Source organism: Triticum urartu, chromosome 6A, assembly GCF_056163025.1.
Source record: "Triticum urartu cultivar PI428250 chromosome 6A, HENAU_Tu73, whole genome shotgun sequence".
In the NCBI taxonomy this organism is placed as follows: domain Eukaryota; kingdom Viridiplantae; phylum Streptophyta; class Magnoliopsida; order Poales; family Poaceae; genus Triticum; species Triticum urartu.
This window is the reverse complement of record NC_141878.1, coordinates 424,134,579-424,156,833: the sequence shown is the minus strand read 5'-3', so window position 1 is coordinate 424,156,833 and position 22,255 is coordinate 424,134,579.

The window sequence follows — 22,255 nt, the reverse complement described above, 5'->3', positions numbered from 1 at the left end:
TTCATGTTACTGAATCACCTCTCTTTGTGTTGAAACTATTAATGCTTCCTTCTTCCTATTTACATATTCTAGAAATTGCTTGTCTTGATAATTTATTTTCCTGTAAAAATGCCTATGCATAAGAAGTATGTTAGACTTAAATGTGTTGGTCACATGTTTTATGATGCTCTCTTTGTGCTTCAATTCTTGTCTTTTATGTGAGCATCATTAATATCCCAAGCTTATCTTAATGGCTATAAACAAATAGCTTGTTGGGAGACAACCCAATATTTTCTGTTTTTGTGTGTGCACAAAATTATGCTATTGTTATGGTTGTGTTTCTGTGTTTAAATTATTATTTGTGCCAAGTAAAGCCTTTGCGATGATTTGGTTGATAGTTGCTTTGATTCTATGAAAAACAGAAATTTTTGCACCCAGTAGCAGAATTGTTTGAATTCACTGGAACATGGTAAAATACTGATTTTTTAAACATGAATGATGTAAAAATTTCCCACGGTGTCCTAATTGTTCAGAAGTTTTGGAGTTACTGAAGTATTGCATTTGTGTAGATCATTATAGACTCTTCTATTTTTGATTGATTCTGTTTTCGTTGCATTGTTTGCTTGTTTTAATGAATCTATGGATTGTATCAGGGGTATAAGTCATGGTGAAGTTATAATACAGTAGGTAATATGCAATGATAAAATATGAACGGGTTTACAACAATACCTAAAGTTTATGATTGGCTTGTTATACTAACGGATCTCACGAGTTTTCTGTTGAGTATTGTGTGCTGAAGTTTTTAAGTTTTGAGTGAGATCCCGATGGACGAAGGAATAAGGAGTGGCGAGGCCCTAAGCTTGGGGATGCCCAAGGCACCCCGAGGTAATATTCAAGTACACCCAAGACTCTAAGCTTGGGGATGCCCTGGATGGCATACCCTCTTTGTTCTACCAACCATCAGTAAATTACTTGGAGCTATATTTGTATTCATCACATGATATAAGTTTTGCTTCGAGCGTCGTGTATTATATGAGTCTTTGCTTTGCACTAGTAGAAAACAGGGCTTTGGTCACAACGCAATATACACATTAGCCCCGGTTGCATTATGAACCGGGACTAATGTGAGCATTAGTCCCGGTTCAAGCGGCTAAAGGCATTAGTCCCAGTTCAAATGGGCCCGGTTTGAGACATGAAACGGGACAAAAGGGCATCACATCCTTTAGTCCCGATTCGTGTCTCAAACTGGGACTAAAGAGCCCATTTCTCAAACACTACCCCCCATGTATCGCCATTTCAGTTTTGAAAAAAAACCAAAAGAAAATGATAAAAAACTTCAAAAAAAATCCTTCGAGATGTAGTTATATTACTACATCTACTAGTTAGGAACATTAAAAAACTTAAATTTGGACATGTTTTGCAAAAAAGTGTCATGAAAAAGTAAAACGGCTATAACTTTTGCATACGATGTCGAAAAAAGCGTATAATATATCAAAATGTCCAGCATGAAAATCCGCATCCGATTTTGACAGCGTACGGCCCGTTTGCAAATTTTTAGAATCGTCAAATTCTAAAAGGAAAAAAAGGTATGCTCAAATTTCAGTTTTTTTAATTTTGGTTAAATCTGGTCAAACTATGGTCAAACTACTTATTCAAGAAGTATTAGTGTTACTACATAATTATTCAAGAATATTAGTGTTACTAAATAATTATTTCATTTTTTTGAATTTTGGTCAAATCTAGTTAAACTGTGGTCAAACTATGGTCAAACTACTTATTCAAGAAATATTAGTGTTACTAAATAATTATTGTTCTTAGAATAATAGCTTCAAACTCAAACAGTGAAACCTGTGACTTCATGCTCAAGCTAAACTCCTGAGGGTTAATGGGATTGACATCTTACTATTGTCAGGAAAACAACAAGTGCAGACTTGGAAACGAGGGGGAATAGAACCCGGAAGTTAAGCATGCTCAGGCTGGAGTAGTGAGAGGATGGGTGATCGGCCGGGAAGTTAGATGATTTGGAATGATGAGGGGTGATTAGAGATTAGAGGTTAAATTGAGCAGTGATGAGAGGTGATTAGAGATTAAATTGTAAAATAATTCAGAAATTTGAAAATACGAAAAAATTCAAAAATAATCGTAAAATTTCTTTAGTCCCGGTTGGTGTTACCAACCGGGACTAAAGGTGGAGCCATAGACAGCAGCCACGTGGAGGGCCTTTAGTCCCGATTGGTGTAAGAACCGGGACTAAAGGGAGGCCTTTAGTACCGACCCTTTAGTCGCGGTTCCAGAACCGGGACTAAAGGCCCTCTAGAACCAGGACAAATGGCCCTTTTTCTACTAGTGTTGTTTGCTTTTTTAGTTTGCCACAATCATCTTTGCTTTACACACCTTTTGAGAGGGACACAAATTATACGTGATTTGTTGGAATACGTTTTATGCTTCACTTATATCTTTTGAGCTAGGCAGTTGCTCTCGTGCTTCACTTATATCTTTTAGAGCATGACGGTGGTTATATTTAAATAAATAGTTACACTCTCATGCTTCACTTATATCATTTTGAGAGTTTGATAAATAGTAATGGCAATATGCACAGGTTATGAAATTGGTCCTAATATGATAGCTATTCAAGAGGGATATAATAAAAAAATTTATGTAGATCACTAAGTATTATAAGTTTGATTCCTTGTAATAGTTTTGCGATATAAAGATGGTAATATGTGGGAAGTACTAGTGAATGATTATGTTTTAGAATGAATATTGGTGTTAAGGTTTGTGATTCCCTAAGCATGCACATATAGTCTCTCGTTATGCTAAGAAGTTGGAGCATGATTTATTATTGATTGTCTTCCTTACGAGTGGCGGTCAGGGACGAGCGATGGTGTTTTCCTACCAATCTATCCCCCTAGGGGCATGTGTGGTAGTACTTTACTTCGAGGGCTAATAAACTTTCGTAATAAGTATGTGAGTTCTTTATGACTAATGTGAGTCCATGGACTATACACACTCTCACCTTTCTGCAATTTGCTAGCCTCTCCGGTATTGTGCCCTTTCTCACCTCGATATGTGGTGCAAACTTCGTCAGTGCACCCAAACCCCATGATATGATATGCTCTATCACATATATCTTCCTCAAAGCAGCCACCATACCTACCTATCATGGCATTCCATAGCCATTCTGAGATATTATTGCCATGCAACTTCCACCGCTCCATTATTATGACACACATCATCATTGTCATATTGCTTTGCATGATCATATAGCTGACATAGTATTTTTGGCTCAGCCACCGTTCATCATTTTTTATACATGTTACGCTAGATCATTGCACATCCTGGTACACTGCCAGAGGCATTCATATAGAGTCATATTTTGTTCTATTATCGAGTTGTAATTTTGAGTTGTAAGTAAATATAACTGTGATGATCATCATTATTCATTATTAGAGCATTGTTCCAAGTGAGGAAATACAAAAAGGCCAAAAAGAGCCCAAAAAAAGAGGCCAAAAAGATCCCACCAAAAAATGAGAGAAAAAGAGAGAAGGGGCAATGTTACTATCTTTTTCCACACTTGTGATTCAAAGTAGCACCATATTTTTCATATAGAGAGTCTCCTATGTAGTCACTTTCATATAACTACCGGGGAACTTTTCATTATAGAACTTGGCTTGTATATTCCAATGACGGGCTTCCTCAAATGCCCGAGGTCTTCTAGAGAAAGTAAGTTGGATGCACACCCACTTAGTTTTCTTTTGAGCCTTCATACACTTATAGCTCTTAGTGCATCCATTGCATGGCAATCCCTACTCCTTGCATTGACATCAATTGATGGGCGTCTCCATCACCTGTTGATTAGCCTCATGAATGTGAGACTTTCTCCTTTTTGTCTTCTCCGTACCAATCTCTACCACCGTACTCTATTCAACCCATAGTGCTATATACATGGCTTGTGCTCATGTATTGAGTGGGGGTTGAAAAAGCTGAAGCGCGTTAAAAAGTATGAATCAATTGCTTGGTTTATCATCGGGGTTGTGCATGATAAATACTTTGTGTTAACAAGATGGAGCATGACAAGGCTATATGATTTTGTAGGGATAGCTTTCTTTAGCATTGCTATTTTGAAAGGCATGATTGTTTGTTGATATGCCTGAGTACTGATGTTTTTATGTAAAATTATAGACTATTGCTTTGAATCTTCGGATCTAAATATTCATACCATAAAAGAAAGATTACATGTTGAACATGTTAGGTAGCATTGCAAATCAAAAATTATGTTTTTATCATTTACCTACTCGAGGACGATTATGAATAAGCTTGGGATGTTTGATACGTCTCCAACGTATCTACAATTTTTTTTATTGTTCCACGCTATTATAGTATCAATCTTGGATGTTTCATATGCAATTATATATAATTTTTTGGGACTAACCTATTAACCTAGTGCCCAGTGCCAGTTGTTGTTTTCTTGCTTGTCTTTGGATTTTCAGAAAATCTGTACCAACCGGAGTCCAAATGCTACGAAACCTTTTGACGATTTATTCTGGACGAGAAGGGATCCTAGAAGGCTAGGGAGAAGACCTGAAGAGTCATGAGGGAGCGACAAGCTCTGGAGGCCTAGGGGGGTAGGTGCGCCCCTAGGTCACCTCTATAAATTCCCAAATATTCCCAATACACCAGAGAGAACCCAAAATACTTTTTCCACCCCCACAAGTTTCTGTTCTTTGGAAATGCCATCTAGAGGCCTTTTCCGGTACTTTGTCGGAGGGGGAATCGATCGTGGAGGGTCTCTACATCAGCCTTGCTGCCCTTATGATGATGTGTGAGTAGTTTACCATAGACCTATGGGTCCATAGCTAGAAGCTAGATGGCTTCTTCTCTCTCTTTGATCTTCAATACAATGTTCTCCTTGATGTTCTTGGAGATCTATTCAATGAAATCTTCTTTTGCGATGTGTCTGTTGGGATACGATGAATTGTGGGTTTATGATAAGATTATCCATGAATATTATTTTAGTCTTTTCTAAATTCTTATATGCATGATTATCATAACTTTGTATTTCTCTCCGATCTATCTGTTTGGTTTGGCCAACTAGATTGATTTTTCTTGCAATGGGAGTGGTTCTTTGTAATGGGTTCAATCTTGCGGTGCTCTATATCCTAGTGACGGAATGGAACAATACACATATTTTTATTTTTTACATTAAGGATAAAACAATGGGGTTTATTCATAATGCTTGGATTTACTTTGCCTATATCATGTAGTCTTGCTTAAGGCATTACTCCGTTCTTTATGAACTTAATACTCTAGATGCATGTTGGACAACGGTCGATGTGCGGAGTAATAGTAGTAGATGCAGGCAGGAGTCAGTCTACTTGTCTCAGACGTGATGCCTATATACATGATCATTGCCTTGGATATGTCATAACTACGCGCTTTTCTATCAATTGCCCCACAGTAATTTGTTCACCCATCGTATGCTTTTTGTTCGATACAGAAGCCTCTAGTAAAAACTATGGCCGCCGAGTTTATCTTTATCATATATTAAAATTCCAAAAATACATTACATCAATTTATTTACCATTCTTTTATTTTGTGTGTTTGTTAATCTATCTACCATTATCATACTTGATCCTTGCAATTAACCACCGAGGGGATTGACAAATGACAACCCCCTTGATCGCGTTGGGTGCAAGTATTTGTTCTTTTGTGTGTAGGTGCTATTCACGAGGTCTTGCGTGGTTCTCCTACTAGATTGATAACCTTGGTTCTTAGCTGAGGGAAATACTTGTATCTATTATATTGCATCATCCTCTCCTCTTCAAGGAAATCCCAACGCAACTCACAGGTAGCACCCAACGAGGCCGAAGTGAACAAGTGGTTCTTCAACCTGGCTGAGATGGCGAATAGAGAGGGGAAGGACATGATGCATCCCACCAAGGATGAGGAGGTCGAGTTCATTTCCTTGAGGGCAGATGAACTGAGGAAGGCGGCATGCTCCAAGGCCGTTGCTAGTGATGCTGATGAGCAGGAGCAAGCCGAAGAGCGTGAGGATGAAGAAGAACATGATGAAGAGCATGGATGTGAAGCGGAATGTGCCAAGGAGCATGTGGAGGAGGAAGAGCACCCAACCCCCCCTGCTTGAACAAGGACTACAGCCTCGAAGAAGGCAGCCAAGATGAAGACGACACACACCGAGCCAGCAAGCAACGAGCTTGTCGGTACAGAGGCAACTGTTAGGGTCCCCTGGTAGCAAGATGCCCGGAAACAATCTTCTCGGCGCCAAGCTTCTCAGCGGCACCTCGGCATACATCTTCCCGGTAGCCGACTCCGTCAACCGTGGAGGAAGCAGGAACTTCTCAGCCCCCAGCCTCCTCGGGGACCAAGCGCGCTAGAATACCACCAGCAACACCTGCAACCTCCGGTGCTGACGATGAGGTTTATTGGGATCTTTCCAACCTCAGCGACTTCGAAGAAGGGTAAGTACTTCAATTCTTCTTCATCAACTCTTGATTTCTTGTTATTATTGTTGTTGTTAATTTGACTGTTGTTTGTCTTGCAGGGATGAGGAGCTGCTGGCAGACAGCTGTCTAAAGAGGCCAAGGACCACCGAAGATGGCGAACCGACAACGAACGTCGATCGGGGCACAACTTTCCTGGTGTTGCCGGTACCATCCCCCAGACAGAGGCTGTCATCCAATATCCGTTGGCAAGCACAACTGTAGATGCTTCTATTGTTGAAGCCAACAAGGAAGTAAAAGGGGAGCGCCATGAAGAAGAGTGTAACATCCCAAATTTTCAATTTGGAATGTTATACCTTAGATCATCATTGCATATCATATTTTTTTTGCCTTTGGTTTGATTCTAGAAATTTCTACGCAACTCAAGGACCCATGGAGAGAGTTGAGAAATTTTTTATTTTCATATTTGAGTTTTCTCAAATTTTGAGAATAGGATCATTTGATTTAAATTATTTTATCATCAATTATTTCTATTACAAAAATATGAGAGAGGGAATAAAGTGACTTTCCCAAAATAAATAAATATTGAGGATCTAATAATAAAATCAAATAATATTTTATTTCGGAGTTTTTCGTTATTTTATTTGAATTTAGGAAAAATGTGCGTTTTTCAAAATTGCATTTAGGCCCCAAATAAATGTTCACACTGTGCGGCTTGATTTTAGAAGCCCGGGAAAATTTATTTTGGAATTTTTGGAGTCCGTTTAGTATTTCTTTTTATTTTTCTTCTGCGCGTAATTATTTAAAAAAAATCGCACCGACCTACGGGCCGTGTCCGACTAGGACTCCGGCCCGACTAGCCTTTATAAGCCGGCCCACCCCCGGGCCGAAACCCTAGCCCCAGCCCCGCCCGAGCCGCCGCCGCCCGCTCGCGCTGCCGCCGCCCCGCCACGCCGCCGCAGCCGCCGCCCCGCCGCCGCTGCCGCCGCCCGCCGCGCCGTCGCCGGAGCCGGACTCCGACCCGCCGCCCGAGGTTCACCTCGCCTCGAAATCCGCACCGCCGTTTTTTTTCCGAAAAACCGTTCGGTTTTTCTGTCGATTTTTCGTTGGTTTTTTTAGTTTTGGTTTTTTTAATAGATCGGTTTTTCCGATTTATTTAATTAGCGAGTGTACGTCCGTTCGTTCGTTCTAGCGAACGTTCGCCGTTTTTCTTTTTCTCGGATTAAATCCGCGATTTTTCTTATCGCGATTTCTGATCCGATTTTCGTCTTAGTATAACTATTCGCTCGTTTATCGGAATCAGGCGATTCAAGCGCCTGGAGTTTCGTCTCGAAACCCTCTATCCATTTAACCAACTTAAACAAGTTTTTGCTACTGTAAAAATTGCCTTAGATCCATATTAGTAGGACGAAGTTGTTTTCTTTCGCCGTTTGACTTTCGTTGCTTTGTTTGATTTGATTCTTTTTGCAAACCTGAGTTCTTAAGTTGAACTTTCTGGTTAGATCTCTTATGTGACTTTTACCTGTGCATTAGATGCATACTTATTGTATGCTTGTTTGTTTGTCTGTGATAGAATACCCAGAGTGCGCCGCCTGTTACTTCGAATCTCTAGGTTTCGCGGATCATCAGCAAGGCAAGTAACACTTTGATCATACCTTTTCTACTACCCAGTTTTATTGCCTTAGATCAATCCTCACACATTGCATGATTAGGATCTAATTAAATTGTCGGATGGGCAGTAGTTAAGGTAGTACCTATTACCTGTGCTCGAAGGGATCATAAGATTGTTCATACTAGAAACTTCCGAGTGCAGCCACAAGCTATTATGGGCTCTAGCATAGTTGATTAAGTCGAGCGAACTCTTACAGGGTAGACTAGCAGATGTAGGGGAAAGTAGGTGTAACGGTCTATCCATCGTAAGGTGCTAACGCTTCTGAAAGACTATGTCTCGGTCATCCGTCTTCTCAAACACCATGTAGTGCGAGAAACCAAACGGAGGCGATCGAGTCTTGTGGGGAAAAGTGCGCAAACCTCTGCAGAGCATAATAAACTAATCATGATTAGCCGTGTCCCCAGTTATGGACATCTTGAGTATCTAGTACCTGGATTATCATGTGAGTCTCAACATGTTACTCTAAACTAATTTTGTTGGGTTTTGTAATGATGATGCTTAATTGGGATTGAGAATGCTGTCAACCATTCTCAATGTTTAACAACTACCATGATAGTTAAATAAATTTATTCCTTTGTAGTAGGGAAAACCTGGCTTTACGCAAAACCATAACCATAGAGCTTTCCCCCAGCCAAATATGCATATAGTATAGCTATTTCATTCCATTACTCTCTATGTGTTACCTTGCCAGCATATTCCATGTGCTGACCTGTTTCGGGCTGCAACGTTAATGTTGCAGACTTTTCAGACGACGATTAAGGAGTTTTTAGGTCGTGGTTCTATACTCAGTGATGCCATTGGAGTTGATGGACTCACTTATCTTCCAAGCCTTCCGCTGTTATCATTATTAGATGGCCTTAAGCCATATTTATTGTAATAAGTTCTCTCTTGAGACACTCGATATAATAAGTGTGTGATTGCAACTCTGTTATAAATCCTCCGAGTACTGTGTGGTGTCAGCATTACTGATCCAGGGATGACATCGGAGCACAAAGATCAAACTGTTTGAGGTCTGGTCGCTACAAAGATGGTATCAGAGCACACACTGACTTTAGGACATGACCGCTAAGCTAAAGACCTAGATCACTATTCATTCTCTTCTTTTCTGACCTCTCATCTTTTCTACTCTTTAGGATGGCGGATGCAAAGAACAAGTTCACGCAACCGGATGACGATACACCTTTTGGACGTCACTTGAAGGAACTCACTAGATACTTGAACATAGGAGTACCAAGCTTCACAGGAACCTACAACGCCACTTTACCTGAAGAAGAGCGCTGGATGATTCAAGTTCAAGTTCCAGGAAGGACGTTCATGCCAGTCACTGAGCCCATAGAGTTTTCTTTCAATGCACCAACTTGGAGTCTAGGAAAGAGCATGGCAGCTCACATCGCCATGGGACGCATTGGAGAAGTCTACCGCAATGATCTCAAGGATACTATCTACCAGATTTGTGGGCGCCGAGATGAGCACTGGGTGATGGTTATCACCAGAAGGGATAGATCCATTGCAGCTTTTATCCAGGAATTAAACCAGCACATTCGACGACAGGAGAATCAGATGTGTGCCGACATGATAGATCTGAAGAAGGCTAAGACAAGAATCAAGGAACTGGAGGAAGAACTCAAGGCTACACGTGAAGATTATGAAGAGGAAATAGAAGTACTAGTGGTTAAGAATGCCGACCTAACAATGAACCTAGCAATATTTATGGGAGGCCCTACACGAGTAGATGAAGACAAAGAACCCAAGGAGATTAGCCCGGAAGACTACATCATCATTGACGACACCGACTCGGACCCAGATGATAGCGATGATGACTATGTTGATGAAGCCGGAGCAGATATCATGGAGTCTGCAACCGAAGAATATTTCTAGTAGACCACCTCATCAGTAGTAGTAGTCCACCATGTAAATACAGTAGTCCGAGCACTTTTACGATAGTTAGATCGATTGTATGCCCTTGTTTGATTGAATGAAGTGAATTGTTTGCTTTTGCCTCATGTGCATATGGGTAGTGTTTTCTCTTTAGACCCCCTCTATTCTTACATCTAATCTTTTCTAAACCCTCAGATGCCTCTGAGACGTGACCCCGGATTTGCCTTTCCACCGGAGCTCACCCAGTTGATCCAGCAGCAGAACACATTGATGCAATTGCTAGTCCAGAATCAGAATCAGGGGAACAACAACAACAACCCACCACCACCACCTGTTGATCACTTAGCCCGTTTTCTTAGGCTGAAGCCGCCGGTATTTTCCAGTAGCACCGAGCCGATTGTAGCAGATGATTGGCTCCGCAAGACAGCTAAAGAGTTGACCACAGAAGGATGCAGAGATGCGGAGAAGGTGAAGTTTGCCGCACATCAACTTGAAGGACCCGCAACATCATGGTGGGAGAATTTCACAGCCACTTTCCCTGTCGACACTGTCACATGGGACCAGTTTCAGCAGGCTTTTCGTACTGCCCATGTTTCAGCAGGAGCTATGGCCATGAAGAAGCGTGAGTTTCGCAACTTGCGCCAGGGAGGACGGACAGTTGGCCAGTATGTGGAGGACTTTAGTAAGTTAGCACGTTATGCCCCAAATGACGTTGCTACGGATGCAGCTAAGCAGGAGAAGTTTCTGGAAGGACTGAATGATGAGTTGAGCATGCAGTTGTTGGTAGCAACCTTCAACAACTACCAAGAGTTGGTAGACCGTGCTCTTATGATTGAAGGCAAGCAACAGCAAATTGAGAATCGCAAGAGGAAGTATGGACAAGGGAAGTACAATTCAGGAGCTCAGCAGAAGCCACGTTTTACCCCTAGATCGGGAGGACATTTTCAGCATACCCATGGAGGAGGTAGCTCGCACAATCACAATGGCACCAAGAATGGTAATGGCAATGGAGGAAGCAACGGCCAGAATCGCACCAACCCATCAACCCCAGCCAAGGACCTGAGCCAAGTCACTTGCTTTAAGTGTCAGAAGACTGGACATTATGCCAATAAATGTCCTAAAGGCCAAAATGGCAATGGAAGTTCTGGGAAGAAACCGGACCCTTTCAACAGGGGACAGGTGAACCACGCTAATGTGGAGGAGGTTGAAGAGTAGCCGGATGCCATAATCGGTAAATTTTTGGTTAAGTCATTTACTGCACTCGTTCTTTTTGATACTGGTGCATCGCATTCATACATATCAAGGGGATTTGTGGATAAGTATAACTTGCCCACTAAGGTTCTTAGAACATCTATGCTAGTAAGCTCACCGGGAGCGGAGTATATGGCCAGTCAAGGATGTTTTCAAGTGCCATTGAGTATAGGTAGGCATGTGTTTCCCTCGGATTTGATCATTTTGGAATCACAAGGATTGGATGTAATTCTGGGTATGGATTGGCTGTCGATGTATGAAGGAAACATCGATTGCGCCAGTATGTCAATCTTGCTTACCACCCCAAAAGGGAGAAGGATCAAGTATGTATCTCGACATGTGCCAAAAGGGACACAAGTAAATTGTTTAACAGGAGTTGTGCAGGAGGAAGTACCAGTGGTAAGGGATTTCCCTGAAGTATTTCCAGAAGAGTTGCCAGGCATGCCACCGGAAAGAGATATTGAGTTTTTGATTGAGCTATTGCCAGGCACAGGGCCAATATCTAAGAGACCATACATGATGCCTGCAAAGGATTTGGTGGAAATTAAGAAGCAGATTAAGGAGTTACTGGATAAGGGATATATTCGCCCAAGTTCTTCGCCTTGGGGATCGCCAGTACTTCTAGTGGAGAAGAAGGATGGATCGTTAAGGATGGTTGTTGATTATCGAGGATTGAATGAAGTAACCATCAAGAACAAGTACCCACTACCCATGATCAATGATCTGTTTGATCGATTGCAAGGAGCTAAGGTATTTTCCAAGATCGATCTGTGATCAGGATACCACCAGTTGAAGATTCGAGAACAGGATATTCCTAAGACAACTTTTACCACCAGATATGGGCTGTACGAGTATACCATTATGTCATTTGGTCTGACTAACGCACCTGCCTATTTTATGAACATGATGAACAAAGTGTTTATGGAGTTCTTGGATAAGTTTGTCGTGGTGTTCATCGATGATATCCTGGTTTACTCGAAGAATGAAGAGGAGCATAAGGAACATTTGCGATTGGTACTTGAGAAGCTCAGAGAACATCAGTTGTATGCCAAGTTCAGCAAATGTGAGTTTTGGTTGAAGGAAGTAGGATTCCTCAGACACGTTATATCCGGAGAAGGTATAGCAGTAGATCCCACTAAAGTTGATACCATGACCAAGTGGGAAGCACCAACCACAGTTGGAGAGATACGGAGTTTTCTTGGACTCGCAGGATACTACCGGAGATTTATTGAGAATTTCTCAAAGATTGCGAAGCCTATGACGGAGTTATTAAAGAAGGATACCAAGTTCAAATGGACCGAGGAATGTGAGGCTAGTTTCCAGGAGTTGAAGAAATGCTTGGTTACTTCACCAGTGTTGATTTTGCCAGATCAGACCAAGGACTATGAGGTGTATTGCGACGCTTCACGTCGAGGACTTGGAGCAGTGCTTATGCAGGAAGGGAGAGTTGTTTCATATGCCTCAAGACAGCTTAAGCCTCATGAGTTGAATTATGCTACGCATGATTTGGAGTTAGCAGCCGTAGTGCATGCATTGAAAACATGGAGACATTTCCTCATTGGAAACCATTGTGAGGTGTACACGGATCATAAGAGTTTGAAATAGATCTTCACACAGAAGGAGTTAAACCTTAGACAAAGGAGATGGTTGGAGCTCATCAAGGATTATGATATGAGATTGCATTACCATCCCGGAAAGGCTAATGTAGTAGCTGACGCACTGAGCCGTAAGAGCCATGTCAATACACTAATGATGGGAGAAATACCAATGGAGTTAGCATAAAATCTTCGTGATCTATGTTTGGAAATAGTTCCGAGAGGCTATGTAGCAGCATTGGAGATTCAGTCAACTTTGATGGGTAGAATCAGAGAAGCTCAGAAGACTAACAAGGAGATTGCCACTATAAAGGAGAAAATAAGCGAAGGAAAGGCTAAAGGATTTCATGAGGATGAGCACAACACCCTATGGTTTGAAGACCGTGTTTATGTGCCCAATGACCCGAAGATTAGGAAGCTAATTCTGCAAGAGGCACATGACTCACCATATTCGATTCACCCTGGAAATACCAAAATGTATTTGGATTTGAAGGATATTTTCTGGTGGACCGGAATGAAGAAGGATATTGCGGAGTATGTAGAAGTTTGTGATGTGTGTCACAGAGTAAAGGCAGAGCATCAGAAGCCAGCAGGATTGTTACAACCATTGCCGATACCCGAATGGAAGTGGGATAAGTTAGGCATGGCTTTTATCACGGGATTACCCAGGACTTGTTCAGGCTATGACTCGATTTGGGTTGTAGTTGATCGGTTGACGAAAGTAGCTCATTTCCTCCCGGTAAAGACCACTTACACCAGTGCTAAGTTGTCAAAGATATACATGACCAGGATCGTATGTCTGCATGGAGTTCCGAGGAGTATCGTATTAGATAGAGGAACCCAGTTTACCTCAAAGTTCTGGAAGCAGTTGCACGAAATTTTGGGTACCAGGCTAGAATTTAGTACAGCTTTTCATCCACAGACAGATGGACAGACCGAGAGAGTCAACCAAATTTTGGAGCATATGCTGAGAGCTTGTGCGCTAGATTATGGATCTAGTTGGGACGACAATTTGCCATATGCGGAATTCTCTTACAACAACAGTTACCAAACCAGTTTAAAGATGGCCCCATTCGAATCCTTGTACGGAAGGAGGTGGAGGACACCGTTGTCATGGGATGAAGTTGGAGACCGCCAGTTGTTTGGACCTGACTTCATTAAGGAGTCTGAACAGAAGGTGAAATTGATTCGCGATAGGCTCAACATAGCCTAGTCCAGGCAGAAGAGTTATGCAGATTCTAAACGCAAGGAGACAGTTTATGAAGTCGGATATAGAGCTTATCTTCGAGTATCACCACTTCGGGGAACAAAGCGTTTTGGAGTTAAAGGAAAGTTAGCGCCACGATTTGTAGGACCATATCGAGTTTTGGAGTGTATGGGAGAAGTGTCCTACAAGTTGGAATTGCCCGAAGGATTGTCAGGAGTTCATGATGTGTTCCACGTTTCTCAGTTGAAGAAGTGCCATGTGGAGATGGCTGACATACCCTTGAGAGACACAGTGCCATTGGAAGAAATTCAGTTGGATAACGATTTGACCTATGAGGAGAAACCAATTAAGATTCTCGAGTTTGCCAGCCGAGTCACTCGCAACAAGGTTATCAAGTTTTGCAAAGTTCAGTGGAGCCACCACACGGAGGATGAAGCCACCTGGGAACGAGAGGAAGATTTGCTCAATGACCACCCTCACCTATTTTCTAGCCAACCCGAATCTCGAGGGCAAGATTCATCTTAAGGGGGGTAGGTTTGTAACATCCCAAATTTTCAATTTGGAATGTTATACCTTAGATCATCGTTGCATATCATATTTTATTTTGCCTTTGGTTTGATCCTAGAAATTTCTACGCAACTCAGGGACCCACGGAGAGAGTTGGGAAATTCTTTATTTTCATATTTGAGTTTTCTCAAATTTTGAGAATAGGATCATTTGATTTAAATTATTTTATCATCAATTATTTCTATTACAAAATATGAGAGAGGGAATAAAATGACTTTCCCAAAATAAAGAAATATTGAGGATCTAATAATAAAATCAAATAAGATTTTATTTCGTAGTTTTTCGTTATTTTATTTGAATTTGGGAAAATGTGCGTTTTTCCAAATTGCATTTAGGCCCCAAATAAATGTTCACCCTGTGCGGCTTGATTTTAGAAGCCCGGGAAAATTTATTTCGGGATTTTTGGAGTCCGTTTAGTATTTCTTTTTATTTTTCTTCTGCGCGTAATTATTTTAAAAAAATCGCACCGACCTACGGGCCGTGTCCGACTAGGACTCCGGCCCGACTAGCCTTTATAAGCCGGCCCAGCCCCGGGCCGAAACCCTAGCCCCAGCCCCGCCCGAGCCGCCGCCGCCGCTGTTGCCGGCGCCGCCCCGCCGCGCCGCCGCCGCTGCCACCGCCGCCGCCCGCCGCACCGTCGCCGGAGCCGGACGCCGCCGCCGCCGACCCACCGCCCGAGGTTCGCCTCACCTCGAAATCCGCGTCGCCGTTTTTTTTGAAAAACCGTTCGGTTTTTCCGTCGGTTTTCATCGGTTTTTTTAGTTTCGGTTTTTTAATAGATCGGTTTTTCCGATTTATTTAATTAGCGAGCGTTCCTCCATTCATTCGTTCTAGCGAACGTTCGTCGTTTTTCTTTTTCTCGGATTAAATCCGCGATTTTTCTGATCGCGATTTCTGATCCGATTTTTGTTTTAGTATAACTTTTCGCTCGTTTATCGGAATCAGGCGATTCAAGCGCCCGGAGTTTCGTCTCGAAACCCTCTATCTGTTTAACCAACTTAAACAAGTTTTTGCTACTGTGAAAATTGCCTTAGATCCAGATTAGTAGAACAAAGTTGTTTTCTTTCCCCGTTTGACTTTCGTTGCTTCGTTTGATTTGATTCTTTTTGCAAACCGGAGTTCTTAAGTTGAACTTTCTGGTTAGATCTCTTATTTGAATTTTACCTGTGCATTAGATGAGTACTTATTGTATGCTTGTTTGTTTGTCTGTGATAGAATACCCGGAGTGCGCCGCCTGTTACTTCGAATCTCTAGGTTTCGCGGATCATCAGCAAGGCAAGTAACACTTTGATCATACCTTTTCTACTACCCAGTTTATTGCATTAGATGAATCCTCACACATTGCATGATTAGGATCTAATTAAATTGTGGGATGGGAAGTAGTTGAGGTAGTACCTATTACCTGTTATATTATCAAACCTTTGGGAGTTACTTCTACGTTTGCCATTATGCTATGCTATGCTAGTAGACGTGGATGGGGTTTTGAGAGTATTCATGACAGATGTGAGATTGTTAATTAATGGTTTACTTAAGGTGGCAACTTAAACACACATCTGGGTGGATTGAGGCACCTGGTTATTCCAGGATTGCCTGTCTAGGCACCTGGGTAGACCAGGATTGCCTGTTTTTTTATGGACCGCCACCCAGGCTCGAAGGGATCATAAGATTATTCATATTAGAAACTTCTGTGTGCAGCCACAAGCTATTATGGGCTCTAGCATAGTTGATTAAGTCATGCAAACTCTTACAGGGTAGACTAGCAGATGTAGGGGAAAGTAGGTGTAACGGTCTATCCATCGTAAGGTGCTAGCGCTTCTGAAAGACTATGTCTCGGTCATCCATCTTCTCAAACACCATGTAGTGCGAGAAACCAAACGGAGGCGACCGAGTCTTGTGGGGAAAAGTGCGCAAACCTCTGCAGAGTGTAATAAACTAATCATGATTAGCCGTGTCCCCGGTTATGGACATCTTGAGTATCTAGTACCTGGATTATCATGTGAATCTCAACATGTTACTCCAAACTAACTTTGTTGGGTTTTGTAATGATGATGCTTAATTGGGATTGAGAATGCTGTCAACCATTCTCAATGTTTAACAACTACCATGATAGTTAAATAAATTTATGCCTTTGTAGTAGGGAAAAACTGGCTTTACGCAAAACCGTAACCATAGAGCTTTCCACTAGCCAAATATGCATATAGTATAGCTGTTTCATTCCATTACTCTCTATGTGTTACCTTGCCAGCATATTCCATGTGCTGACCCGTTTCGGGCTGCAACGTTAATGTTGCAGACTTTTCAGACGACGATTAAGGAGTTTTTAGGTCGTGGTTCTATACTCAGTGATGCCGTTGGAGTTGATGGACTCACTTATCTTCCAAGCCTTCCGCTGTTATCGTTATTAGATGGCCTTAAGCCATATTTATTGTAATAAGTTCTCTCTTGAGACACTCAATGTAATAAGTGTGTGATTGCAACTCTGTTATAAATCCTCCGAGTACTGTGTGGTGTCAGCATTACTGATCCAGGGATGACACCGGATCACAGAGATCAGACTCTTTGAGGTCTGGTCGCTACAAAGAGTGCCAAGAGTTTGATCCTTTGCTGACGCCTTTGACCTCCACCATTCCAGAGAACAACTCATCGGCAAGGATTTCAACTGATGAGCCCATCTGCACTGAGGACATGCCGGCAAGCAGCCAAGCGATGGCAACAAATCACTACAAAAAAAGACACTTCCGTGATGATACGTGTTTGTCACAGTAGGTCACGTTTTCTGTCATGCATGTACATCCATGACGATTTTATGACAGAATCAAGATAGTCATACTTGTGCTGTCATAAAAGTGTTCCATGACATTACCAAAATTATCATCACGGAAGTGTCCACTTCCATGACGATAAATCGCGCGTCATAGAGTGCTTTCGTCAAGGGTGACCGACACATGGCATCCACCGTAACGGGTCGCCGTTAAGCTATCGGGTCCGGTTTTGGATCCGATAACCCACTAACAGCCCGGACCAATGAGGATTTTCCACGTGTAAAATTCTCATTGGCCGGAGGAAACACGTGTTGTCTCACCGTTGGGACAGATGCCATCCATTCATTGGACAGGAGGCGCCTATGATACGTCGACACGTGGCACGGCCCAACAGAGGCCCATTCCGGTGAAAAGGCTGGCCTATTTGACTTGGTCAAAAGGTAACGGGCCGGCCCATGGAAAGCCTATTCCTATATAGGCCATTTACGCCCGCTAACTCACGACCCGTGACGACCTATCGGAATTAATCCCAGTAGCTTCATCTGGGCCGTCCAATATGATTCCAACCTGTTGTAATTTCCGGCCCATGTATGGCCCATGATGTCTTTCGGCCCATACGAGGCCATTTGTAACTCTTGGCCCATTGACGGCCCGCAATGAACGGTGTACCCCTTTATACCCATTAACGACCCATTATTCATTTGGGCTGTTTCCAACCCGTGTTATCTTTTGGCCTTCTCAGGGCCCATTTATTCTTGGGCTCATTTCCAGCATTCGGTTACTTACGGCCCAAACCTTTTCTGCTTGTGAGCCAAATTCAGCCCGTGGTTACAATCGACCCATTTGCAGCCCATTAATCCGTTGGGCCGTTTTCATAGCGTCGTCCAATACGGCCGATTAACGACGGCCCGTAATTGTCGGCCCATGAACGGACGATTCCAAACAGCCCGTTTACGGCCCATAATGCGGTATGTTATTGGCCCATGTTTGTCCTATCGATCATACGACACGTAGAAGGCCCATTGATGCTACAGCCCGTAGAAGGCCCATTGTTTCTATGGCCCGTAGAAGGCCCATTGTTTCTACGGCCCGTAGGAGGCCCACGGTAACTATAGTAAATATGTAGCCCATGGTTATTGTGGACTAGTTTTTAAAAATAGGTTATTGCGGACACTAGCAAACCGTGGAAAAAGAACTGCACTGACTACAAGCAAACAAATAAACAAGACAACAAGAACTAAATAAGCAAGCAACTTACACTAGGCTATCACAACTATTAACATATTACATCCACTGGGCATCAAAGTTCGCTACCAGCGCAAATATAGGGAACAAAGCAACATATCACATATACTGGTCATCAAAGTTGGCGACCAATGCAAATAAACGCCATAGCAAAACAAGTCCAGAACTGAAACCACTTCAGAAGAGCTCAAGAAACAATATCCTGGGTACCCATAATGATGGCAAGATGCTTAGCAAGCTTATTAACTTTCTCTTGTTTGGCGCTTAAATCCTCCAGCGCTTGCTGTTGCACAAGAAAGTATGCATCTGAATTCTGTAGGGACTTCCTCAGTCCTTCGGCTTCTTGCCGCAGCACAAATGACTGATGCCTTTCAGCTTGTAGCTGAGACTGAAGAAGTCGAAGTGATTCAGGCAGCGAGGTCGAAGAGCTTGTGCCAGCGGTACTGGCCAGTAACTCGAACACTACATCAACGCAGGACTGTGGGGTTTTCTCACTGTCTACAACATCGTTTTTATCACCTTTCTTGGAGACCAATAGGGTTGTCTCACTATCTTGAACCTTATCTGCATTACTTTCTCTACCATTTCATAGTGCAGTGCTCTTCTCCAATATTCTGTTTGCATATACAAGAGAAACAAGCAGACACATCACATGTTTAGCATGTAGTATACCAAACTCATTTTGGTAAACCGGTTCAGTAGTAAGGTGGATAGGATAACAACATGAAACAAACATATATCTATGTACTATGGTCACTGTATCGTCCATATCATTCTAGTTTATGTTGCCAAATCAAGATAGAGACATAGTTCAACTCATATATTTTGAAGACACATCAGCATAGACAGAATATAAGTGTGAGAAACTACACAACTTTGGCAACACTTGTAATGTGCATCACATGAGAACATAACTGTTTATACAACTGCAACTGAAATCAACATAGAGCAAGAAGTTAGAACAGCAATCCAGTTAAAGAAACAAGTTTAAAACATACCTATTGCGCCATTGGAGTTTCAATTGGATCCTTCATATTCGAAAGTAGTTGGTATGAGTAAATACAGTGATGCAGCAGCAAAGGAGTATGGACCATAGCTACGGAATCTGACCTGAGAATAGTTGATCTTCTACTTTAAACGTGGAGTTTGGGTTCACTATGGTGGTCTTCGTGCTTTGGGCACTGCAGTTGCTTTACAAACTGCTCATGTGGGGGTACTCTATGGTGGAGATGGTGCTTTGTCAACTAGAAGTGGGTTACTATCCGCTGGGGTTGGGGTTAGATGGGTTGTATCTGGTTCTCTTCCCAACGGTCTAAGTGTGTAATCTAGAAGAGTCTCGATTATGTGTGGTGGGGCAAGTTTGTGGGCTAGTCCGACCATGGTTCTATCTGCATCGACGGGTAGCACTGTCTTTTGTGAAGATCGGGTTTTTTCTCCCTTAGATACTGCTATCACCCCCTCCAATTCAAATGGCTGATAAACAACAAAACAAATTGAACATACAGACATTGTATGATAGACAGATGTGGTAATTCACATATATGTTGTCTAAGCAAAGAGGACATCATGACACAATTTCACATATATGATGCCTAACTAAACAGGATAGCATGACATAGTTTCAGATATATGATGGATAACATAACAGGATATAATGGCATAATTCAACATATGATGAGTATCTAAACATGATGACATGACAAAACTGTATGATGTCTTTCTAAAATAGGTTGGGATGAAATAATTCACATAAATGTTGTCTAAGTATACAGGATGGCATGATATAATTAACATAATTGATTCATATACTAAGCAGCTGGCACTCACATGTATGATCTCTAAACTAAGCAGATGGAATTCAATATTGTGCATATGATGTCTAAACTAAGCAATGCAAGACACCATATGCATGATATGAGAAATATAAACATTGAAACTTAGAGCATACACCTCAGCTGGGATATAGGACTGATACGTCTCCAACGTATCTATAATTTATGAAGTATTCATGTTATTATATTATCAACCTTGGATGTTGTATGTGCATTTATATGCTGTTTTATATGATTTTTGGGACTAAACTATTAACCTAGTGCCCAGTGCCAGTTTCTGTTTTTTCCTTGTTTTTGAGTTTTACAGAAAAGGAATATCAAACGGAGTCCAATTGACGTGCCAATTTTTGACAATTTTTTATGGACCAAAAGAAGACCCCGGAGTAAAAAAGATGGGCCAGGAGAGTCCCGGGGCGTCCACGAGGGTGGGGGCGCACCCACCCCCCAAGCGCGTGGGCCTGCCACGTGGACGCCTCGGGCACCTCCTTGACGTCAGACCGACGCCAAAAATTCCTATAAATACAGAACCCTCGGAAAATTAACCTAGATCGGGAGTTTCGCCGCCAGAAACCTCCGTAGCCACCGAAAACCAATCTAGGCCCTCTCTGGCACCCTGCCGGAGGGGGCCATCATCACCGGAGGTCATGGAGGAGGATCCCGGATGGGCCATCATCACCATGAAGGCCAAGGACCAGAGGGAGAACCTCTCCCCATCTAGGGGGAGGCCATGGAGGAGGAAGCATAAGGGGGAGAACCTCTCCTCCTCTCTCTCGGTGGCACCGGAGTGCCATCGGGAGGGGAATCATCACCGCGGTGAGCGTCTTCATCAACATCACCATCATCATCACCATCCTCATCTCTTTTACGCGGTCCACTCTCCCGCATCCTATTGTAATCCCTACTTGAACATGGTGCTTTATGCCACATATTATGATACAATGATGTGTTGCCATCCTACGATGTTTTGAGTAGTTATCCTTTGTCTTTGGGTTGATTGATGATCTAGACTAGTATGAGTTGTATGTTTTACTTTGGTGATGTCCTATGGTGCCCTCCGTGTCGCACAAGTGTGAGGGATTCCCGCTGTAGGGTTTTGCAATACGTTTATGATTCGCTTATAGTGGGTTGCGTGAGTGACTGAAACACAAACCCGAGTAAGGGGGTTGTTGCGTATGGGATAAAGAGGACTTGATGCTTTAATGCTATGGTTGGGTTTTACCTTAATGATGTTTAGTAGTTGCGGATGCTTGCTAGAGTTCCAATCATAAGTGCATATGATCCAAGTAGATAAAGTATGTTAGCTTATGCCTCTCCCTCATATGAAACTGCAATAGTGATTACCGGTGTTGTTAACAATTGCCTAGGACAATTCCGCACATCGATCCACCATTATTCCACACTCATTATTGATGATATTTAGTAATATATTCTAACTTTATGATAACAACACCTACTTTTATATTTTAGCTCTCTAATATCATACAAAGTTATCCTCTTCATACCCACATCATAGTTTTATTTCTCGTTGCTAGTTGGAAGCAAACGTTTCGGTGTACGTACAGTCGTATCAGTGTAAGATAGGGCTTGAGAGAATATTAATCTTACCTTTAGCTCCTTGTGCGTTCGACACTCGATACTTATCACTTCCACCTTTGGAAATTGCTACTATGATTCCTTGCACTTGGGGATTATCAAGCTCTTTTCTGGCGCCGTTGCCGGGGAGCAATAGCGTGGGGTTGATATTCTCGTGTATGCTTGTTTGCTTTCTTCACTAAGTAGATTTTGTTTTTCCTTTTTGTTCCTGTT